Here is a 26,103-nt window from a genome sequence, read left to right as displayed (position 1 = left end):
GTGCCCCACTGTATTGTTTTGAGACATGCCGCATTTTCAGTGTTCAACCCGTTTACAGTTGGACACTACGCTTCCCTCTTTGTGTCTGACGGAAGATGGGGAAGACTCTATGATAAGCAGTTTTTAAATCCTACCAGGACTGAACTGTTTTGATATCTGTCTTCTGGCCTGTTTCGTCGAGCCCTTAAGGATGTTTCTCTTGTTGCTCTGTCTTCTGAAAAGGCATTGAGTACATACGTTTTTGGTTCTAAAGGCTTGCTTTATATATATATATATAGTATTAGCCATTCAACATTCAGGAAAAAACTAACTATAAAAAGAAAGATATCTGAAAAGCAATTAAACAGACATTTGAATTTACATTGTCGTTTACACTTAGAATCGCTACAATATGCTAATGTTTTGTTTTGTTGGGTTTAACGTCGCACCGACACAATTATAGGTCATATGGCGACTTTCCAGCTTTGATGGTGGAGGAAGACCCCAGGTGCCCCTTCGTGCATTATTTCATCACGAGCGGGCACCTGGGTAGAACCACCGACCTTCCGTAAGCCAGCTGGATGGCCTCCTCACATGAAGAATTCAAAGCCCCGAGTGATTCTCGAACCCACGTCGATGAGGGGCAAGTGATTTGAAGTCAGCGACCTTAACCATTCGGCCACGGAGGCCAAGAACAAAAAAGTCTTAATGATTTGATACATAATGTTAAAGGAATATTGAAGAGTTATGTCATTTTTTTTTTGTGCAATTTCTAGTCTTGTCTGTAAAGTAAGGTTTTTATATTTCGTTAAAGTTTTATCGCGAACGTCATGTTAGCACTCGGCGGTATATGACGATTTTGTGTCGATTCGCCATAAAAACCCAACTCACTCACTCATGTTTGCGTTGTAGGTAAAGCACAAACTTTATAATCAATAGGTAGTTGACTCGATCCGCGGGCGTGTCGAATGTTTTCAGTGACGACTTAATAGAGCGCTTTTTAAATTAAGAACAGTGGACTCAGAAAAGAAATCAACGGCCTATACAGTAGAATGACATCAGTAAGATGGTCAAAGCGGTGTTCAACTGCGACCCTTTATTTCGTCGTTTCATCCTTGTTGTTAATATTTTTACTTTGTGTAGTATGTATAATAATGCATATGTAATGGAGTTGCAGTTTCAGAGAGCTACTTTGGAACGTAACTGTTCCAACTAGATATGAATCCGTGTTACTTCGTACTTTGAACAAATTCAGTAGTACCAAGTCTGCTATTGCTTTGGCTACGTTGTTTGGTTTCAAAGATATTCTTTATCGAGTTTTTTTAACCTATGAATTATGAAAGATAACAGTTGTTTTATTGTTCATATATAATCGTAACAAAAACACGTAATGTTTTACAGACACCGCTGTCTTCTTTTCTCATGTTCTTTTAGAGCGCTGCGTGACTTTTTGGTGCGTGGCATTCCCTGTTTGATATTTTTCTTTGTTTTTTACCATGGAAAACAAGAACATGCTATAAATAGCACAGATGTAATGGAATGAGACAACTGCAGTAATGACCGATCTGTCACCAACATTTTGGATTAAGTTTTCGCAGATTATTATCGCTGTGTATTTGATGTTTTGTCAGAAAATGCGATTGAAAACATTTGAGACGTCTTGCAATGATCGAAATATACAGCAAAAAGCAACCGATTATTTCTTTCAAACATCAACAAATCAGCAAGGTTAAGAAGAGGGACATAGAAATGGTTAGCGTCCGTCCATTATGGGTTCAGTCCATAACTATGAACGGATTTTGATATTACTCGGCACAAATGTTCACAATCATGAGACGTGTCGTGCGCAATACTCGGACATCTATCTCAGAGGTAATGGTCAAACTTCAGAGGTCAAAAGTTAACAGTGTCTGTTTAGTGTCCCGTCATTAAATCTGCTATTTATCAAGGGATCTTAATATGACCATCATAACTGTGCAGTGTATAAATTAATGTTAATTCAGTACATATGCATTGCCATAGATGAATCATAGCAAGAATATTTCAAAGATCAAACATTTTCTTCAAAGCAAGCATTTAAACATATCAAAGTTGACTTAGCACTTAAGTTTGCTCCATGAATGATTGAAACACTCGCAATATCAAATTATATATTTTTGTTATTGCAATTTAGCGGTCGTTTTCGTATAATATTGAATTTAAGATGCCGCTTCTATGCGTTTTTTGTTGATAACTCAATTCAATTTTACTAGAAAGATTTGAATTTGACAGACGCAGACATTTTGTCTATGAAATAAACTGCGATTAAAAAAGAATTTGAAAGGATCCTGGCCTGAGGTTTTGTATAAATTGTTTGAGGATTCCGTTTAGAATCAGGCTGACTCTCAGAGAAGAGAGCATACATTCATTTTTGTGGGATGAAACGGATGAGGTTGAAATATTCGTATAACTTGTATCCTGGTCTTGTGTCAGTGAGTACACCACAAACCAATTAAAATGAGTCAAATCATCTAAACAAATTATTCCTGTAAACCTTTTCTAAAATGTATATAAAAATACTGTTATAATAAGAGACGGTCTTTCGGATAGCTGCTTTTTTTTTCTTAAAATGTATTTACAACGTTGACTTCCTCTCTAACTCTGTTCACGTGTTTACTGTCTAGTAAAATGCTATTATTAAAACACAGTGCGAAATAGGATTTTATCAAATTCATCCCTTGTAACACGTTATAAACCCATTCTACGTTTGATAAATCCACTGTAATCACATAGTAACTGAAAATGTGAAAGCAAATGTATCAGCTACAGAAAATTATAATATACTCTTGATGTCTTCTGACAAATTGACGTCAGTTGATCACTGCAGTACGAAAAATAAATTATCTATCATAACGGGAGTCATGCTCCCTATTATATAGGAATGTCTAGTAATCGAATCAGACATTACATAATAAAAGGGACTCTTTTAATGAATTTGCATAAAAATTAGAATGTCTCTGAAAATAAATTGAATTGAAGTATTCCTAAAATATATTGGCGGAATAAATTACTTAGACGATACTTTAGAGGCCACATCAATTAAACATATGTATATTTGTAAATAAAAATAACGTAACATAATTCCTCGCCCACCATATTAAAACTAACCATTTGCACGCACTTCTGTATATAAGTCCTTTTCATTGATTATATAGTTACACGTATTTATTGCAAAAGTGATCACGATATCTTCAGTTTATTTTTGACGTTTGTAAAATGAAAGAAGGAATATTTCTACGATGCAAAAACTGAGTTGCATACGAATAGCGAACATCATACATACTTCTGAAGGCAAAACAGGGACCATAGGGCAATAATTACAACATTCTATGGTTTTTTATTACTCCTGTATCTATTTTAGCAGGGAGATAAAAAGGTAGTGTTAGATATTTTCAGATGGTTAGACACGATACCTGTACATAAAAATATTACTAGTAAAGCATTATTAGTATGTGCATTAAATGGAGAAGCCTTCTATTCCTTGTAACTGTAATGAGTATTTACGATGATTTGTCGGAACGGAATTTCAAAAATAGCAAAAAGCAAGGTTAATGCATCACTTACAAAATTGAAAATAAGTTGCAATAAAAATGTTTTAATTGATAATATTGTAGTTGATAAGTGTTATTGCTATATTACAAAGGTTAGAGTAAGCGGTAATGCACGATTGTCTGGTAATACATGGGCCCCCTTCCCTCATCCTCTCTGCCACCTGCCCTGAACTTATTTTACACCTTACGTAATTAAATTAATACATTTACTGAAAACTCACAAAACGGCCAAGCAATACATTATCAAATCACATATTATTTGTCTCGTTCAACGGACTTTTATCTTTGAAAATAAACACCATTGTTCTCATACGAGTGAGTGAGTGAGTGAGTTGGGTTTTACGGCGAATCGACACAAAATGGTCATATATCGCCGAGAAGAAGCCATATTGCGAACGCCAACTGTAAGCATAAACATTTATGTAAAAATGTAAAACGTACCTAAAAACATCCATGTAAAAATGTAAAGCACACTGCATAATGTAAAGCATATCTAAAATCATCCACGTAAAAATGTAAAGCATATCTAAAAGCAGTTATGTAAAATGTATATACGTATGTGTTAAAATATCAGCTGCAAACATAATAATATTGCAAAAGATGTAAATAAAAATATGAAATGTTAGATTTTTTGATAAATTCCTATCTGCTTTAAAAACGATAAAATATTTCCGACTAAAACGTTTTCAAATAACTCTTTCATTGATTGAACGTCATAATATGTACTCGTTGTGTAGCAAAGTCCACACAGTCAATTAAAATATGTTTAATAGTTAGCGGTGTTTGACATGGTACACATTCGGGTTGATCTTCTTTATTCAAAAGATAAGAATGAGTCAAATGGGTATGACCTGTTCGACAGCGAGAAAGAAATACTTCCTCCCTGCGAACAGATCTGTTCCCTCGGTTCCATTCCCCTAGAGTAGGTTTGATATCATGAAGTTTATTGAATGAAGCATAGTTCCATGACGATTGCAATTTAGATAAAGTGTATTTGTTTATATTAAGCCAAAAATCGGTATGTGGTGATTTCAAATTAGATTGTGATAATGAAAGGGATTTCTTACGAAAGCACGTACTTGCATGTACAAACATACCATGTGTGCGACGAGAAAGGAGTGCATTTAATTGCGGTTTCAAAGACGATATAGAATTACAAAGGTACGCATTTATTTACTTTGAATTATATACCAGATTTTCAATTTTCGACTTAATTAGAAAAAAGCTTGGCGATCCGTTATTAGTACTGACGTGTAGACATAACGTAATTGAGAATCTTTTCTTATAAACTCTCAGAAATTCGATGTGTGTGCCTATGCTTTCCCACGTTCCAAAACCAAAGTTTTCAGCCTCAAGTCATACATCATTTACTCCATCTAAGTCTTATAAATGTCTTTAATCTTAATTGAATACTTTCAAATTTGATTTATTTAATGCAGTTTAATAAAGATAAAGCTTTTCCATACTTATGATTATATTACACAATAAACGTTGACACTGAGTCGACATCTTCCTTCATGGGTCATGCACAGTTATTGACTTTCATATTGGATCGGAGATTAAATGGATTACACAAAGATGAAACTGGGTCTTCTATTCAGACAACACTTACGTGCAATCGTCGTCTAATGTAATTTCAAGAAGCAACAGAAAACGGAATTTTCAAAAAAAGACATTTGACAATGACTTCTTTAAATATATGTTGAACTAGAAGTTTGCATTAAAGTTTAATATTCAAGTTGCCACTAAAGGATGTGATATAGATTAATTTACAACAGAAGCTAAGTCGTAAATTTCGCAGTTCAAAATTACACCTGGCTAGTTGATTTTGTCCGAGACTCGGGTCAAGGGATAACGGGTCTGGAAATACACAAAAATGCGCCTATATAATATTTTATTTGCCAGCGACAAAAACTGTGGCCGTCGCCATCAATATTTCATTCCAAGTGCAAATACATAGAAATAAAACAAACCGATGAATGGCAAAATGTAGATAAATGATTAAGCATCGAAACCAATCTTCTTAATTACCTGGAAATACACAAATATGCGCCTATATAATACTTTTATTTAAACTGTGGCCTCGATATTTCATTCTAAGTGCGCATGCGTTGTGTAAATTAGCCGGGAAATCGAAAATTAGAAGAGAGGCCCCTCCATGTGGTTAATTATTAATAGTTAGTGAATTATGAACAAGTGATATGGGTAAAGACTGGACTATTGGATATAGTTTATATGAGGTGTATTGAATGAAGAATAATGTCTAAACATGACTAAATACAACAACTAGGCTTTGAAGACGACTACAGACTAATTACAATAATACGACTACGGAGTACAATACGGGACATACATAACATACAGGCAATGTACATTTGACCATGTAAATACTCGTGATAATTACAAGAAATGGAAGGCTTCTCCGTATTAACAGGAGTAGGGAGTAGAACTTTATATTTCATTTCAGCGTGTAGAATGACAATTTTTTATCAACTGCAAGAGGTATCGTTAATTTTATCAGGTGTTGTCTGCAATAAAGAAAATTGATAAATAAAAGTGTGTTTACAAGTTTGAGATTATATATTAGGTTCTTCAAAATTAACCGCCATGAGGGCACGACCTCTATGTATTTTGAGACGTTGAGATTTAATTTTGATAACCAAATCGAAATAGTCGGGCTATTTCAAAGTATAAAATATTATTCCTAACATGTTTCCTTTACGTTCTAATATTAACTGATATGCCTTAATGAGGACAACCGATTTGTATTTCAAATAAGCTGTTTAACGAAAGTTTATGGGAATTTTTGTTCAATATTACCTCTTCCAAGGCCAGTATATGCGTATATGTAAATATTTGCAGCGTTTATGCTTACGTTTCACATTAAGGAAACAAGAAACCCGTTAACGTTCTTGATAATTGTTAATATTTTGATCAATTGTGAAGACTTAATGCGATCATACCAAATCACGAACAGAAACCTTGTGTATATAGTAGGGTAAATGTATGCGAATTCAGCAAAAATTGACTTAAGTTATCTCTGGAACAAATTCTGAAACCAAATTTATAGAAACATGAATTAAATCATTATACTAACACTATAAAATGCATGCATTTCTGGAATTTGTATCTACCATACCAAGTTTATCACTTCGTTACATCCACACCCTGAACGCTTCAGATAACAGCATAAGTGCAAATTAATATGAGATACTATTGTCTTTCATAAACCATTATTTATACGATCCCCAGGAGGAATTACAACATGGTTTTATCTAATACTTACAAAAACACTTTTACTGCAGCAGAACGATTTAGTTTAACAAATTTATCAAACAAATGAAGTAAATCAATTCCAGATGAAGATAACGAAATCTCTAAGGAAAGAAACATAAACACTCATTTCAGACTATAATCAGATAGTTGTTCCCACATAAAGCCCTCATTTGGTACATAATCTGATTAAATACTGTTTTGATGTATTTAAAAGAGATATTGTATTTCTTTGTTCAATATAACAGAACAATAAAACATGTTTTCAAAATACTGACAATCCGAATGTAACTCTTTTCTGGTGAATGGCAATTTTATTTTGAATCAGCTTTTCATGGAATTCAGAAGTCCTAATTCTCATATGCTAACCCCCTTAATAGGAAGCAGTTATTTAATTTCAAGACAAACTTTAAAAAATAAATAAGGAGTAAGGTCTGAATGAACAAATCCTCCTGACTGAAATCGTGTTAAATCTGATAGCCTCGAACGAACGAATTACATAATGGGCCAGTCACACTACACCGTATAGCGTTAGCGGACGTCCAATGTATAACAAAATTTTCAATCCGTTCGTGTCCGTTTGCATGTGTTTCTTTTCCGTTTCTCATGCGGCGCCTGCGTTCCTTGTCCGGCGATGTTCGTTCCATCCGGTGGAATGTTTTGAGCATGTTCAAAATTTTGAACGTACACCACCGGACAAAGTTGTCCGTTAGATGTACGGTAGCAATGCGCTGGTATGCGTTTTGTTCGTTACTCGTGCGTTCCTTATTCTGTACTTGTTCGGCTCGCATTCGTTCTTGTCCGGTGGACCTGATCCACGGCCGGACTACTACCGGACATTCAACGGATGTAACGTATATTCAACGGACGATAACTGACAAGAACGTTTTGTTAGTTTCTCATGCGTTGCGCTTACGTTTTGCGCGGTACAAGTCCGTTACTAGTACGGTGATATCCGTTAACTGAACGTTGAGCGTCCTGTTTAAGTGCGTTGCGTCTTGCGGTCATTGTCCGTTTTATGCGCCCCATACACCGATCGCGAAAGCACCGAGCAGCAGCGGGGGATGCCTTTCGTCACCGGATAACTTTCTGCGGCAATTTTTCTATACGTTGGGCGTTCGTTAACGCTATACGGTGTAGTGTGACTGACACATAAAGTATTAAAAATATTAAAACCGTCAAATGCTTAGACAAATAACGACGGGTACTAGCAAGCACAGCAACTGTAATAAAACGCCAATATGTATGTACTGTTAGTATTTGATCAAAATGGTTAAAATTATATTAAGAAATTTAAATGCATCATTTGAATGGAAACGAATCGTATAAAATGCATGGACAAACAATAATTGTTGTAGAGAATACATAATTTTGTCATTGACAAATGTCATTTTGATAATCATTTATCGAAAATTCTTCGAAAATTACAAAATATGTAACTAATGGCGACAACACGTCTTCACAAAGTATTTTAAACTTGATCATAATCGAAAAAGTATATGGTTTGAAAGTGTAATCAGATTCACGTGCATGGTAAATTCGCTATTTTTATGGAAAGTAAATGAAACTTTCTGTATGAACACTGTAACTGGAAGAAAGGTAAATTAAATATTGTTTGAATCTGCAACCAATTTATTTGTACATCTTAATAGTTTTAGAAATACTCGTAACCGCGAAATTAATATAAATAGCTTTTAGATTGCATATCAATCGGCAAACAATTTTTATTGGGACATAGTATTGGGTTACCATTCCCAGAAGAGAACTGCTATCAAAAATCCGCTGACATTAATGAAACGACAGAAATGTTTCAAAGGAAAATGTTAAATTATTCATTGTTCTTATAAATAGGTTATAACACTTCAGGCTTTCCCGGCGTGGATTTTTTACAGATCTCCCGGGAGCGATTTTCAAGATTGCAGACCTCCCTTAACGAGGTATAAACACAGCAGTTGCTATATAAACATATAGCGAAATCGCCTATACATGAATCTACGATAAAATATAGCTCTTCCATTCCACCCTACGATTGTCACACGACTGCGAGATTCTACTCTGCTTCTGTTATATACCGACTAAATACTCGACTTTTTCAGTGATATGTAGATCTAGTAGACTAGTAATAAAAAGTACATCAAATTTTCTGAAACAAACAATTTGTAACTGATGAATTTATTTGTTTTTAATTTTACCGTAAGTAAATGTTTCAGCCCGGTAAGTTTCAACTTCAACACCAGTGCATCTATGTCTGGTCGTGTCTGTAGTTTACAATTTCTGCGCTGTATGCACCACAAATGTCAACTAGATTCTACTTTGACAGTAAATAAATTGTAATTCATGTTCCAATCTTCCAGACTAAAGCGTTTACGTGTTTATATACCGCCGCAATGCTCTGGCGTGTATGTTTCAGTGCCATCATGTAGGTGACGTGCACTATTTTTAGAAACTCCATATATAAACATTGAACGAAGTATTTACTTCTGATTTCTATATCCGACCTTAGATGTTATTGAAAATAACATTTTAACCGAGGTAACTACTTAATACTTTAATTAAAATTTGTTGAATATCGGAAAATTCCGTTTTATGCAACGCTTTCCATTCGTGGGGAGGTTTTTATAATAGCATATGGCCAGCCGAATGACATATCGAGCTAAAATGTAGTGCTGTAAAATGCGAAGAATTTACGTGGTTAGAATCGAAATAATAAATATGTTCCAATAATTTTATTAGTTAATAAAATATGGGCAGTCGTTCGGATGCGAATATTAAATCACTCGTGCTACGCACTCGTGATTTAATTATTACGCATCCGAACTCCTGCCCATATTTTATTAACTGATAAAATATAGGCACATATTTATTATTTCTTAAATAAAAACAGGTCACATTTCGGATCATTTTCAAATCGTCTTCGAAGTGGATACCAAATAGCAAAATTAGCCGTTTTAGTCTGAAATGGAATAGTGATATTTAAGTTGGGGACTCACACAGTTGCATGTTTACAATATATTATATTCACAGCATAAGGTTTATTCTCACTTTCGGGTTCAACACACGAACTGTATTGACAGTTTTAGTCAAAACCGGGATAATGATAATAACCGATAAGTTGCTCCAACTTGAGATGGTCAAAAATGTTTGTGGAACTAGAAACATAGACAGGGAAAAAGCATTGATTGTTCAAGGATTGAAATCAGCATTATTCTGATATCTGTATTTCAAATTAAAGCAATATGATCACCAAGCGGTAAAGCAGGTGCGATGCCAGCGGGAAATGTTAATGAGATATGTAACCACATTGTTTAGTCCTGTTTGGCGAGGTGTAATATGTACAGTGTTGGTGCTCCGTAAACCCTGAATAAAATTAATTGAAAACATATACGCACATTATTACACCGAGTTTGTAAACCGGAGCCAGCAGAATTAATTCAAAGCTAAAATAATTGCTAAATAGATGAGTACTCTTGATTCTATCATCTTCAATTTTCTATCTTCATTATTGGCACATACGACAAGATTTGTCGGTGGAAAACATGCAAAATGCTCACATTTACTTCAAGGCAGACATTCAATCCAATAAATATTTGCAGCCCAGATTACTTTATGATTTGAACATAAAATAATATATAAAATGTTTCTGAAACATATTGAATAATGTTTAAATAGAAAGTAATTTATTTTCTACTTTAAAAACTTGCAGTTCGCATTCAACAAAACACGATATATATTGTTTAAAATCTATATAATAAGGTCCTTCGTATGCATAAAACGCAACAAAACAAAAAAAAGCAAAACCGGTTTGAATGAGTCTGTTCGAGAGAGGTAATGACATATGCAAAAGCCCCCAGATGTTCGCAAGTGCAGAAAAGCAGATTGTCCTGCAAACAAACAAAGAAAAGCTTAAGCGGTTGAAAAATAAAACAAAAGCGAAATCAAGCAATTAAGTAGCAAACGAAACTTCGTTATATGTAGAAAATTTACTTTATGATGTTAGGATTTTCTTTAAAAAATAAACTGACATACTTTTCTAAAAAAAAAGTTTATCTATAATTATTCATGACAAATTGGACTTAAAGGATTCATGAACAAGGGAGAGGTCAATAGACAACCCGGGTTTACTTGAGCTGTAAAGATATTCCGTGCATGAAAGAAGGCAGATTGTAGTTGAGAATACTTCTTGTTTTCCATACAATGAAAAATGTGTCAAGTGCATATGTGCACTTCAAGTTACCGCCATATTATTCAATGGTTCGGCTATTAGTTCGCATTATACGGACTATTGTTTCGTAGCCATGAGATATTTAATACTATTGAACATAGGGTCCAACAGTTGGTAAATTCGCAACCTGGTACGAAACAACATTCTTTAATTAAGAATATGTATTGCTCATAAGATGGAGGTTATGCACATGTCAAGTATAATACGTATTTCACTGTATATCATTATGTTCGGGACTGGTTATGTTGAACATTATTTTTCACGATGTAACATTTACTGAAAATAAGAAAATGATATGTCCAACATATAAGAAAACAACTAACAAATCAGTAATTCGCATTTAGTCGTAAAAAAGTAAATTTTAAGTACCCATTATATATGTTGAACAATATCATTGCAAATATGCGTGGTATATTCATTAGCAGACAGGTACATCATTCTTTTTATGAACATTTGAGGATGTAGATGAATGCATTTAAAGTCCCAACATAACTTATTACATTAGGTATGACTGCAAACGTGACACATTGCATAATAAAAATGCAGAAGTCAGATAGATAGCGCAGTTTCATATTTCATTCATAGAAGCTAATAGAAAATAAATGTTTGCACAGACAAACCACCATGGGATTAAGCAACTGATACAAGCTTTTAAAATTATTATTTTTCCCAGATATGATGTTGAGCTGTCAGCGAGAAATTGGACTACGAAACCTGAATAATTTATTAAGAGAGAAGTTTAATATGTTGAATACTATGAATACTATAGTTTCGCTCACGACTGACGGCTAACATTCATAGATTAATCGGAATTCTTTAGGTTCAATAAGTCTTTAATGTGAAAACAAGTTAATTGATGCTAAATCAGGGCTACCAAAAATTAAAACAATAGATGTATTCAATTTCAGGTGTCATTTAACAATGTCGACGTATTCACTTTCATGTATCACACATTTAACACCGTCGGTGCGCCAATGACTTAACAATTTCTATTTTTTTTACCATATTTCTTCAAGCTCTGATCACAGTTTTTTTTCTGCAAAGTAGATAATAGTTTAAGTTTAACTTTTCAAAGTATCGTATAATTATAAGCAATTATTCACAATATGGTTCTTACAGGTTTCTTCGATATATCTATACTTTCATGAAGAACACTTATTTTTGTCCGCGGGAATACACGAGTTTATTTGTAACGGAGTGATTTCAGTCAGGTCAATGACACTTAGTATCGTAGTGCCGTAAAACCAATTCGTGTCATTCAAAGTTTCTATCACATAATCATAACTTTGTGTGTTTTTGAAGATAACGTTAAGTTTACATTATGCTGCGTTATGTGTCGCTCTTAATAGCCACCTCATTGTTGAATAAACAATTATTTTGTGTTATCTGTTAGAACCGCACTGGAAATAAAACGCGAATTATACGTTTTATTCACAATGAAGACCGATAAACCGGAGCTGCATGTGTGGTTTCTTGTCTAAATTTCCCATGTAACTAGTTGTTAAATAAAATGAATGAGTCTAGTCAAATTATGTGTATTACTACACTTATCTTTGAAGAAGACTTCAGACCGAAGCATATAAGAAAATAAAAAAAGTATTAATAGTGTTTTAAAATGTTAGAATTGTCCTCTATCGTATATATTTTATAAGGATTTAGAAAGTTGCAGATCTAGTTGAATAATAATAATTTCACTGCAAAAATGTTAACTCTATAATAAGAGATAATAGGTAAGGGATCCCCCGGAAGCACAGAGCACTAAAACACAGCCCCAGAGCCACGCATTTGCAAAGCAGACCCACAACAAAAAGAAGCTGTAACGGAAAAATATTACAGACGAGTTGCTTCAAATATCTAACAAGTACGAGGGGCGTTCAATATGTAATGTTACTCTGTATGTAGTTCCGTAACCGCTTGTTATTTTAGAGGCGGTTTTCGGCACATTATAGAGCAATCTGACTTAAGTACTTGATCTTCTAAACGAAGATCTGAGAACGACCCATTCACATACGTGTTCTGTATATTTTGGATTTCCAGTATTGCTATTTTTATTTTAACCAATCAGACAATTTGTTCGAATGTCAAAGAGTAAGAAAAATGTGCAGTCATTCCAGGGCTCGTACCCGGGACCTCTCGCGTACAAGCAAGTGGCCTACCGATTGAGCTAACCGGCTATCTGACACATTACGACATAAGAACTGTAAATATCAAAAGTCAAGGCTACATGTAGATTTGCAAAATGTTGTAAGTTAAGCTGTGATTGGCTAGCGAAAGGGTCGTCAGAACGAGGCTATGAATAGGTCGTTCTCAGATCCTATGCGTAGCGTAATAGGAGATGTACTTTAGTCAGATTGATTATAGAGCATTTTATTGGGAACACAATTATATATAAATTATAAAAATCGGCAGGTTCTAAGTAAAGATATATTCATTCTAGTGAGGTGTACTCAGGTATACTGGACCATGATTATAATTTAGGTTTGTCCTGGGCAGCCAGAGTCTCAGAAAAATAGAATAACTTGTAAAATCACAAAATTCTCTCATTTTTCTACGAGGTACAGCAATTTGTGATGCGTTTGCGTTTGTTTTAAACTATTTATTGCCTTTTTAATTTTACAACACAACTAAAAAATCTAAACTCAATGTTGATTCCATCTGGAATGAGTGTTGAAAGCGATTAATCGAAGTTGTAAGAACTAGTTTCGCAATCGAGAATTAAGATATTAATATCAAACTAAAATACAAGAATTTTTTAAACGATGATTATCGCGCCTGACAAAATTGCAGAGGTTTATTATACTCACCTTATCATTTTTCGAGTAAAAATATACACGCTCAATTTAAAACTGTTATAAACATTTTTATTTTAGTTTTCAAATGTTTTTGTGAAGATCATGATATGTTTTATCTGTTTAAACTGAAAATTGAACTATAGTTCTAGTTATTGAATAATAGAATCAAGGAATTGCATATTACAATCTCAGTATTTTGGACATAAAATTGTCTAGTATACCCGAGTACACCTCACTCAAATGATTATATTTTTACTTTGAATCTACCAATTTATATAACATTTTGTTGCCAATAAATTGCTCTATAATGTGCCGAAATCCGCATCTAAAAATAACAAGCGGAACTACATACGGAATAACATTACATATTGAACGCCCCTCGTACATATAAATTTATGCCAAATATAGATAGAGTGGGAGGAAGTGGTAAGGGGTAGAAAGTGGGGTGGGGAGGAGGTTGAAGGGAAAAGTAGAACAAGGATGAATATACAAAGGGAATGCTACGTTCCTTAATCACAGTTACACTACAACGTAAACCACAATAGCAGAGACATTCATGTACCAAAGATAAACACACAACAACACCCAACTAACTAAAATAGAAAAACAGACCACTTTAGGGCGCCGCTTTAGACACACAAGCACACCTATAAGCAGGAAAAAACAATCATGTACCGCCATAGGATTCCGGCAGCCAAAATAAAGCGGTGCACGAAAACTAACCCGTAGTAAAGGGGGAGGGGATGCCAAAAAAAACGGGGGAGCGCAAATGCAAGGGGAAAGGAGGGGGTGATAGGGGGGAGTGAGGAGAATGAGGAAAAAAAACGCTTACAGCAAACAAGACAACATACGCAACAGAAAATACAAGACAAGCAGAAAACCAGTTGAAATAAAGGGCACCGCCTTGGAACGGTCAGTAACCTATATAAAGGAAACTCGGGGTTTAAACGCGTTTAGGGCATGCCAGCCTCGTACTTACCCTATTTTCAACAAGTTAGACAACACAATGTAAATAAAATCCCCGCTGAGAAAGGCTCTAACGTTAGCGAAACAAGAAATACCTTTAAAAAAGATGGTCGGCGTGATGTAACTGAAGCACAAGTTATATATGGGCAGAAACCTGTATTTTAAATCTTTTGGCAATGTTGAAAGGGGCGTCTGTGAAGTTTTGTATAAATGAGGACAGTAGTTTTGAAGAAGACTGTGTTTAGAAATTGTGGAGGGACACACAACGGACACCAAACAATCACAAAAGCTCACTTTGAGTCTTTGGTGCTTAAAAGATGGTAACAGTAAGCAAACAATATTGAAATACTTTATTTCTGGAATTGTTGGAAGCAACATGAACCCTTACCCTACTTCAGCTTATTATCAAATTTGTCTATCATTCAGAATATGTACAGTACTGTTTTCACCGGAAAGATTAATTTAAAATTTAGAGTCTAAAATTTAACAGTATCGGACATGTTGTTGCAGGTTAGTAATGATTTGCACTGGTTAGAAATTGTTGCTGTAATGCAGGGTAAGAGTTAATGACTGTATAAAACAAATAACCTTTTTGTAAAAACAAAACTTAAGGAAAGGAAACTTAACAAAACAGAAATAACTTAACAAGAAAACTTAACAAAACAGAAATATGTCCGGATGAGCAGATGAATATTTGGTTACGCACACCTGTTCAAGTGGTACGCATAGAACCCGATGGTGCTGTACTTATAGAGGTTATAGATGACGAACGCGTTGTCATTTCACTCAGGTTATAAAATCGTGCTTAATACGTCACGCCGAAAAATACCAGAATAATTAAGTAAAACATATTAAAATTAAGGTAAATCTAAGGTATAATTACACCAATGTACTCAACAACTTGTCTGAAGTCAGAGCAACAAGAGCCTAACTATAATTAGATATAAAGAAAGTCTGTTTAGCGGTCCTTTTACTATTCATTTTGAAACAGGTTTTTTTGTCTATTTGTTCAAGGCAAACACATGCATGTAATAAAAAGGTATGGTAGTTATTTAAGAAGATGCAAGTGCAATATATGTACAAATTTATGTGGTAACAACGTGTGTGTTACAAAGATGGTACTAAATCTAAAAATTAGGGGAGCGGTGGATAAGGTATCGGTGGCTCAGTCCAGGGGTCGTGGGTTCGAGCCCCACTGTGGTCACGACCATGACTTCTCATATGACACCAGTACTAGATTTTCCAGGAAGCGGACTCGATAGTGGTTCCAATAAGCTTGAAGCTTTCATCACAATAGAGCTTAAACAAATTAGTATAAACTAAATCTAAAAAAACTCCATTTAACCACCTGCAGAAATATGAAAGCATGGCATTGGCAATGTTATTATTGCTCCATTCAATGTCTGGTGCCTAAATACCTTAACATGTTTTTTGCTGTTATGAATAAGACAGGGGTGACTACCAGCAGTAATACGGCGTCATATGTTAAAGACATACTCCTGATTATCATATTTAAAATACCTATTTCGGATTTATGTCATGTAAAGTCATCAGTACTAAATCATTTTGTTTGTAATATAATGAGTAGTAGTTTTGCAGTTTTGCAATGTGTTCATGGTGTAATATACTCTGTGATGTTAGCTCTAGTATTCATGTTGCTTTATGGTAGTACTCTACGTTCAGATTGAAATTCTTTCTACAATGTAGAATTTGATAAAAACCCATATTTTTTTCAAAACTTCAGAATATATTTAGACAATTCAGCAAATAAAAAAGATAGGGTCGTGTGCTTGTTTTTCGCTGGACCGATCTAAAAAAATTGTACCTCACGCAAATCTATGGGAAAATAACATATTTCATAACATTTTCGGGAAATTCAATATAAAAATTTCGACAATGTACATTTAAATCAAACTTCTGACAGTCATAAATAAACATATGGTTTATATGTGGTGAAATAAAATGTATAGATTCGTATGCTTATTTTCGAGATATTCGACTATGATTAAAGTTAACCGCACATTTCAAGCTAATTTTCATTATTTTGACTAATATAACTGATATGTTTTCTTATCATACTTTAACTTTAGAAAGATAGTAACAGTGTCATTGTAATAAATTCACTCACGGGATTTGATACATACTGGTCAATGAACTTTATAATCAATAGGTAGTTGACTCGATCCGTGGGCGTGTCGTATGTTTTCACGACTTAATAGAGCGCTTCGTAAATTAAAAACTGTGGACTAAGAAAGGAAATCTACGGCTTATACAATAGAATGACATCAGTAACATGGTCAAAGATCCTTTATTTGTTCGTTCCATCCTCGTTAATATTTTTTACCTTGTCTAGTATGTATGTTAGTGTATATCTTATGGGGTTGCAGTTTTAGAAAGCTACACTTTGGAACGTAGCTGTTCCTACTAAGTATTAAACCGTGTTACATTACACCGTGAACAGATTTCAATAGAACCGAGCCTGCTATTGTTTTGGCTGCATTGTTTGATCTCAAAGTTTATTTTCGACCCTAAGAGACATGATATATACTAGTTCTTTTAATATTCTTATATAATCGTAACAAAGACGCAAACTGTTTTTCAAAGACACCGATCTCGTCTTTTCTCATGTTCTTTTAGTGCATTGCGTGACTTACTACGGAAAACAAGAATGTTTTTATTCATGAACATGCAATAAATAGCACAGATATAATGGAATGAGACAACTGCAGTGATGACCAATCTGTCCCAACGTTTTCGATTAAGTTTTCGCAGATCATTATCGCCGTGTATTTGATGTCTTGTCAGAGAACATTTGAGACATCTTGCAATGATCGAAATATACTGCAAAAAAGCAACCGATTATTTCTTTATAACATCAATAAATCAGCAAGGTTAGGAAATTTCCTTCGTCATTTACGGGACGTATAAACGGTTGGCGTCCATCCACATTGTTTCAGTCCATAACTAAGTCATCTATCAAGCGAATTTAATATTATTCGGCACAAATGTTCACGTGTCGTGCCCAATACTGCAGACATCTATCTTAAAGGTTGTGGTTAAACTTGCAGGTCAAAAGTTAACAGGGTCTGTTTAGTGATTTTCTGACTCAGTTGATTCTTGCTAGAGAAAATGGAAAATATCGAATTTGACAGACGCAGACGTTTTGTCTATGAAATATAAGCTTTGCAGTTTAAAAAGAATTTGATCTAGTAAAGGAACACGGCCTGTGCTTTCGTATAAATTGTTTGAGAGTTCCGTGTAGAATAGAGTATCTCTGGAGCCATTCTTCTGGTATAAAGCGGATGAGAGTTGAAATGTCCCGAGTTTACTGATGACTAGTCATTTCAAAGCATCGTAGGGAAACAGACAGAAAATGACTTATTTAAATATATGTTGAACTAGAATTGCATGATACTTTTAAAAATTCAAGTTGCCACTTGAGGTGTTGATATAGATTAATTCACGAAAGAAGCTAAAACATCAATACTCATTACAATTACATGGAATGCAAGAGGTATCGTTAGTTTAATCAGGTACTGTCTGCAATAAGGAAAGCAAATAAATAAGCTGATCAATATCTCTTAAAATGTGTTCACATGTTTGTGATAATATATAGGTTCTTCTAAATATTACACTATTATAATGATACTGTCTTTTGATGTATTTGAGATACAAAAGTGTCATAACAATTACTTTGAAGTTTAAATCAGGAATGATATAATTTTGACAACCTCATCGAAAGAGTTGGGCCATATCAAAGTATCAAAGAGTATTGCTAAGACGTTTAATTTACGATGTGATATAAACTGATATTCCTAAATGAGGACAGCCGATTTGTATTTTGCGAGAGAACATGTGAATTTCTGTTAAAAAAAAATTCTGCCAAGGCCAGTATATTGCGTATATGCATGTATATGTAGCGTTTGTACTTACGTTTCACTTTTATAAAACGAGAAACCCGTTAACGCTAAAACATAATGTTTTGATAATTGTTTGTTTAAATCAATATTGAAGATTTAACGCGATCGTACAAAAAGCCAAACAGAAAACTTGTATATATTGTAAGGTAAATGTATGCGAATGCAGCAAAAGCTGACATAAGTTACCTCTGGGACAAATTTTGAAACCGAATTTATAAAAACATGAATTAAATTATTAAATTAACACTATAAATTATGCAAGCTTTTCTGAAATTTGTTTCTGTTTTACCAAGTTTATCACTTCGTTACTACAAGTATTTATATGATCACCAGGAGGAATTACAACATGGTTTTATCTAAAACACAATATCACCATTACTTCAACAGAACAATCTGATTTAACAATTTATCAAATAAATGTAGTAAACCAATTTAAATTGAAGATAACGAAATCTCGAAGGAAAGAAACATAAACCCTCATTACAGTCTATAATCAGATAGCTGTTCTCACATAAAGCCCTCAGAATAAATAGTGTTTTGATTTATTTATAAGAGATGTTATTTTCTCTGTTCAATATAACAAAACGATAAACATGTTTTCGAGAAAGTAACTCTTTTCTGGTGAATTGTATATGCTTATGCCTCATTACATTATTAATTCAACTCTATAGCCTCGCGTTATTACTTCAAAAAACTTTATTTCTGAACATTATCAATCTTAATTTAACTAATACGTCTGTTTTGATATCTTATTGCATATAACAAAATTGAGTCTGCATTCTGATTTTGCATTTCATTGCTCAGTAATTATGAATAGGTAAAGGCCTGTCTGAAACCGAAATATTTTTGTTTATAAACGTAAACCCGATTTAGCTCGATTTACGTTTTAATCTGGTTAAATCTACTCGCCTCGAACGTACGGATTACATAAAATATAATCAATATCAAGGACGCTCGCTACAATTTCGTAATTTTTTTTTTCAATAATAGATTTTGATGAAATGTTTTGTATTAAAACATCATATTATGATGTATTGAAAAATGAAATAAAAATACTAGGTCACCAGCTTTGTTTCAATTTAATTTGCCCCTAGATATGGTGCTATTTTTAACATTTTTCAAAATTTCTATAATCCTTAAATATATTTCATTAAAGTACAATAATCAGCATAATTTGATATCTAAGCATTTTTATAACGGAAAACATTATATCTAGTTGAAACATGCTCAGAGAAATCAAAAGAAAATGATTTTGTAAAGAAAGGAATACTTGTTCAGCAGACCTAGGGCTATTTTTGCATATTTTTGTCAATTTTAAGTTGGTACTTCTGCTATTTTATCGAGTTTCACATAATAGAATTTAATCAAACTCTGCACATACGTTTGGTTATGTCTACCTAATCTAAAACAAAAAGAAAATTGATAAGTCACCATATTAGATTTCGCTCAAATAAAATTACAACGAGGAGGGGTGAAGCGAACATTTATACAACGCAGGTTAGTACGAAATACTCTTTCAGTGTTTGAGCAAATGACTTAGAGATATATCAAATTATCAAACGGCAGATTTCTTAATAAGCGGATTTTAAAGTGTTTCTGAAGCATTTTGATGTCATTGAACGATGAAAGTTTCCGCCTTTCTCCGAACAAAACCTATAGTTTACGAATACTGGTGTACGGTATGGGTACGGTACGGGATTAGAAACAGCTGTGACTCAATGCAGAGTTGGAGCGCCGGTATAAGGCATACAGACACTAAATAGCCTGAGCACCTATGAAAAAATGGTAGTCGCATAATGGCGGATTCAAATAGTTCTCAGTTTTTTTTTTGCTGTAAGAAGGATTTTTCCTTGAAATCATTGCTATATATTGGTTGAAATCATATTGCATGCCTATACTTGACATACTGGTAGCATCTGCATGTTGAAAAAAGACTCCAAACTGATTTAACATGTGAAATTTATTCATACACCCCTACCCTAAATTGTGATTGTCATTTCAGTGTAAAAATTACGGTGTGTCCGTTTAACCAGAAATATTTTTCTTGCATCAAACATGACCCTTACTTTTCTTTAGATATTTTTACAGTATAAATGTTGCTCTACAAGAAAATGTAAGTTAAAGAAATTTAAAATGGGTCTAGGTGTGTATTGCAGCATTGTGAAAACTTGTCATTTTATATAGAATATATAGTGGTGGCTATTTAGTGTGTTATAACCTATAAGAATTGTAACCCGGTAGAATTACTAAAATTTTCTGTCGTCTGCAAATAAATTTTTTTTTGTAAACATGGCACATCAACCCAGACAATTGATTTTTGAAAGAATTAAGCAAAAAATAAATGATAATTCTATACCGGTGGGGGGAAAAGGGTGTCGGAAATGGCTTGGTTGTACGACAGTAAATAAAAATCCTAGCTATGGAAAAATAACCACAAAACTGCCTGGAGAAACTGTCAGAAAACAATATTATGTGCACAGACTTATGTGTCAGGCCACTAGAAATATTTTTAAAATACCCGAAGGCCTACACGTGTCGCATATATGCCACTTTTCTCTGTGTGTGAACCCGGAACATTTGAGCATTGAACCCCAGTTCATAAATAATGAAAGGCAAAAATGTGGGGACCAATGCTCAGGCCATAAGTTTAGGGAGTTTTCTTTCAAGGACTGTATTCTATGGTATACAGTAGTTTACTATTTTTGTATTATATTTTGGATAAGTATAGCACTATTATATAAACAACTTATACACGGCTTATTTACATTTGTGCGGTTAATATAACTTGTTATATGTGTGCAGTGCCGGCTCAGCTGGCCACAAGTCAGCACAATAATTTTACTTATAACCATCTTTATTTCATTCTAATATTACACTCTATGCATAAGCATGATCTTTTAGGTGTGGGGTGCTAGAAAAGTCAGGCTTGGGGTCAGTGAGACCCTTTGAATAGTGTAAATCTGTATGTAATTTGTACCTATACTGGCGTGATGCAAAACGACTGCGTCTTGCTCGCGATATGTACCTAGTAGTTTTACACAACTTGTCGTAGTACTCTGTTCTTAAAAGGTGTCTGATAACGGAAGAGCCATGTGACAGTTTTACACCATTTACCTAGCTTTAAGGATAACAGTGTCAGCAAACCCATGATTTAGTCTTAGAATCTGGCCATGGATACGGCCATGGCAGTTGCGGAGAAATGTAACATTTTTGGGCAAGCATGCATTATAGGATCTGTTCACTGCTTCACATTTCTGTGTAGATGTTAAAAGTTTAGTTTTTTCTATGCTTTCTGGACCAAGGAGAATTTCAGTACATTTCCTGAGTAAAGTCTCATCATCATCAGTCATTTTAAGCCTGACATTGTCTGGCATATAGTTTTTTACTTTTCTGTAGTTGCCAGAACAAACCAACTGTATTTAGAACATGAGGTACCACAGTAACCTTTGAAACATAGTACTATTGCTGAAATAATATTAGGCATTTTGTGTTTTATTACTTTCAAATTGCTTTTGTACTTCTTATGTGCACTTGATAGCTCTGAAACACACCCAGATTTAATAGATAGAGCAAATCTGACTTTTAGATTAGACTTCTGTTTACCACGGAACATTTTGTCACTAAATGGTGCCCGGTTAATTTGCCTTTTTAGAGAATTTGCTAGGTGCCTCACATCTTTCAAGTGCACAGTTTTAGTTTCTTTACCTTTGTCTACACCAGAATGACCTTTAGAATCTCCATCACCTGTGTGGTGTGAAATCTGAAGATCTTTAGTAATATCCTTAGATACCATTTCATTCCATTTGAGCAGAGACCAGGTGTGCAGTATCAACACCTTTTTAGTTACATTTTGACATGAATAGTTGGAGAGAACTTGAATACCATGGCCATGAGATATGACATAAACTATAGAAAGCAAAAATATGCAGTATTGTTGCATTTGAGATGAAAAAAAAGACAATTTTCCCATTTTTTACTGAAAAATAAGCTTTTTTTTAACAAAAAAAAATTCACTAAACACTAATTTTGTTCTATATTTTATCACAGTTGCATAATTATAAGTTTTTTTCAGTGTGGTTGTCTATTCCGCACTTGCTGGTGGTATATTTGATGTAATATCTTACGGTTTTTTTTTTGAAAAAACAGCGTTTAATGACTATATGTGATTCAGCCAAATTTAACGGCTTAAACCGCAGTCTTTGGACAAAATGATGGCTGTACAAAAATAGTGATTTTGAGAAAACTACTGGTTTGTTTGGGCTGAAACTTGTTTTATAAGCTGAATATAGATGAAACTTCACATAGAGAGCAAAAAAGCTGAAAAAAAAAATTCATATTTTCTTATAGGCATACAGACACTAAATAGCCTGAGCACCTATGAAAAAATGGTAGTCGCATAATTGCGGATTCAAATAGTTCTCAGTTTTTTTTTGCTGTAAGAAGGATTTTTCCTTGAAATCATTTCTATATATTGGTTGAAATCATATTGCATGCCTATACTTGACATACTGGTAGCATCTGCATGTTGAAAAAAGACTCCAAACTGATTTAACATGTGAAATTTATTCATACACCCCTACCCTAAATTGTGATTGTCATTTCAGTGTAAAAATTACGGTGTGTCCGTTCGACCAGAAATATTTTTCTTGCATCAAACATGACCCCTACTTTTCTTTAGATATTTTTACAGTATAAATGTTGCTCTACAAGAAAATGTAAGTTAAAGAAATTTAAAATGGGTCTAGGTGTGTATTGCAGCATTGTGAAAACTTGTCATTTTATATAGAATATATAGTGGTGGCTATTTAGTGTGTTATAACCTATAAACTACAGACTCCAGTATATGTCGGATTAAAGCAATTTGAATTCAAAGTACCTTAAATGTATATATTTTGTAACCATGGTGATACTTACCCTAACCTCTAGTCAGTATATTATACATTAAATGCATGCGAATATACAATAATTTGCGAATTTTTGCCGTACGCGACATTAGATAATCACTTCCGGGCATGCGCAGAAGACCGCTCCAACTCTGCAATGAGCTACATCGATTAGAAACACAACCAAATTGGCACGGCGTTGGGTTAAATATCGACCAATCCGGAAAAACTGTAGCGAGAGCCTTTAAACCGTCCAAAGTTAAATTACATCATAATGTTCTATGCCGTGTATTTGTATACGCCCGAAGGGACGTATTATGTTATATCCCCGGTGTCTGCCTGTCCATCTGTCCGTCCGTTAGCTATTTCGTATGCGCTCTGTAACTCTTGAACCCCTTGAAGGATTTCAAAGAAACTTTACACAAATGTTCACCACACCAATTCGACGTGCAGCGCGCATGTTTTGGATGTCTCACTTCAACGTCAAGGTCACACTTAGGGGTCAAAGGTCATATCAGTTTGTTTCGTGTCCGCTCTGTAACTCTTGAACTTCTTGAAGGATTTCAAAGAAACTTAGTACAAATGTTCACCGCACCAAGCTGACGTGCAGAGCGCATGTTCCGGATGACTTGCTTTAAGGTCAAGGTCACACTTAGGGGTCAAACGTCATATATGACTTTGCTTTGTGTTTGTTGCTCTGCATTGCAGTGCTCTTATTTTTATTTTGCAGATCCCTTTTTTGTTCACTTACAATACTTTTTTTAATTTTTTCCCTTTTATGTTACTATAAATAACTTATTTTGAAACTGTTTTATTATTGGCCGTAGGGAAAAGCCGAGACAACTTTTTTGTGGTACAACATGGATGGTACATCCAATTTTATGTGTATTTTGACATACCTTTACCTGTTAAGGATTTTTTCGGGGACTTAGAATATTTTTTGTGGACTTAAATTTTTTTTTGAATTTCTTCCCTTTCTTGTTCCTGTCCTTTGGGCTTCAACAGTCAAGTTCTGTCAATTTTGCTGCCAACCTCTGATGAAACCCTTCGGGCGTATATTGCCCCGCTTGGCGGAGCTCTTGTTTAGTTATTTATTTTTTGTTTTGTTTTGTTTTCTAGAAAATCAAGTTTAAAGTATCAGAGGTTTTTTTTGTTTGTAGACGAATTCTAACAGAAATTGGTATGTGTTATATTTATGTAGTTCTATAGAAAGCTACGAAATATTATGAAGAGTTGTTGATTGCCGCACTGGAAATCATTCTAGTGCAATTAGAACATTCTACAAAATGTAATCGCCGTTCCACTCAGAACATAATGTTTGAATCGATGTTATTCAATAATATAGAATTACTTTTTATTATCATGTACAGCTTTCTGTTAACTCTGTTCACAACTTGTAGTAATATAGGTATGGAAATATATCCAAGGATCTTCACAACTATTTCGTCAGAAAAACTGTCAAAAGTTGGTGTGCAAGACCTGAAATAAATCACACATGATAATAAAATATCAATTTTCTACATGGTCCACTGCTGAAAATAAGATAAACATTGCACCCAAATTGCAATAAATACCAGATAAGCATACGGACAGAGTTCAACGAAATAAAGATTCAAAGCTTCATCTGTTGTTTAACTTTTTGGTCCTTCAGGATCATTGGTTTCTACACATTTATTTTAGAAATGAAATACCACCTCAGCTGGACAATTTTGCATTTTCCGTTCCTGTCTATGAATAATGCCTATGAGCAAATTCACATTAAACCGAGGTTGCAGTTTCACTGATTTGTTTGGTCTCTCTCAGTGCGATCATTCCTAAAGAAATCGTTCTGAAATATTGATTGAAAGCAATAATGCTTTCTATTCACTGTCACTTCAACTTACCCTGGGTTCTATCATCGTGCATTTTCTGTTTTCATTATTAGTACATATCACGATCTAAAATGTTCACAAGTTTTGTCGATGGAAAACATGCAAAGTGCACACATTTACTTCAAGACAGACATTCATAAATATTTGATTCCTAGATTTAAACTTTACGATTTATATTGAATACTATTTAAATAGAAAAAAAATGTGTGTCGCTGGAGAGTTTTTATACTTTTATAACTTGCAAGTCGCATTCAAGTATGTATTTTACATACATTTACACAAACATGTGTAACAAAGTACGATATGTATTGTTTAAAATCTGTCCTTCGTAAGCATAAAACGCAACAAAGCAAAATAGCATTCCCGGTTTAAGAATTTCTGTTCAACTATGTAAAAGAACTGAAATGTGCAAAAGCCCTCAGAGATTCGTAATCATAGAGTGTCCTGCAACAAACAAAGAAAAGCTTAAGCAGTTGTAAAAATATAACAGAAATAGCAGCAAATAACAGCAACATCAAGCAATTAAGTAGCAAACATTATGATTTTAAGTTCCTACTTTTCTGGCCATAGTTATACAAGCTTAGATCAGTTTTTATTTTTTGCAAAG

This window comes from Mercenaria mercenaria, chromosome 10 (assembly GCF_021730395.1).
Source record: "Mercenaria mercenaria strain notata chromosome 10, MADL_Memer_1, whole genome shotgun sequence".
NCBI lineage: Eukaryota > Metazoa > Mollusca > Bivalvia > Venerida > Veneridae > Mercenaria > Mercenaria mercenaria.
The sequence above is the reverse complement of the archived record's forward strand: the minus strand, read 5'-3'. Positions refer to the sequence as shown.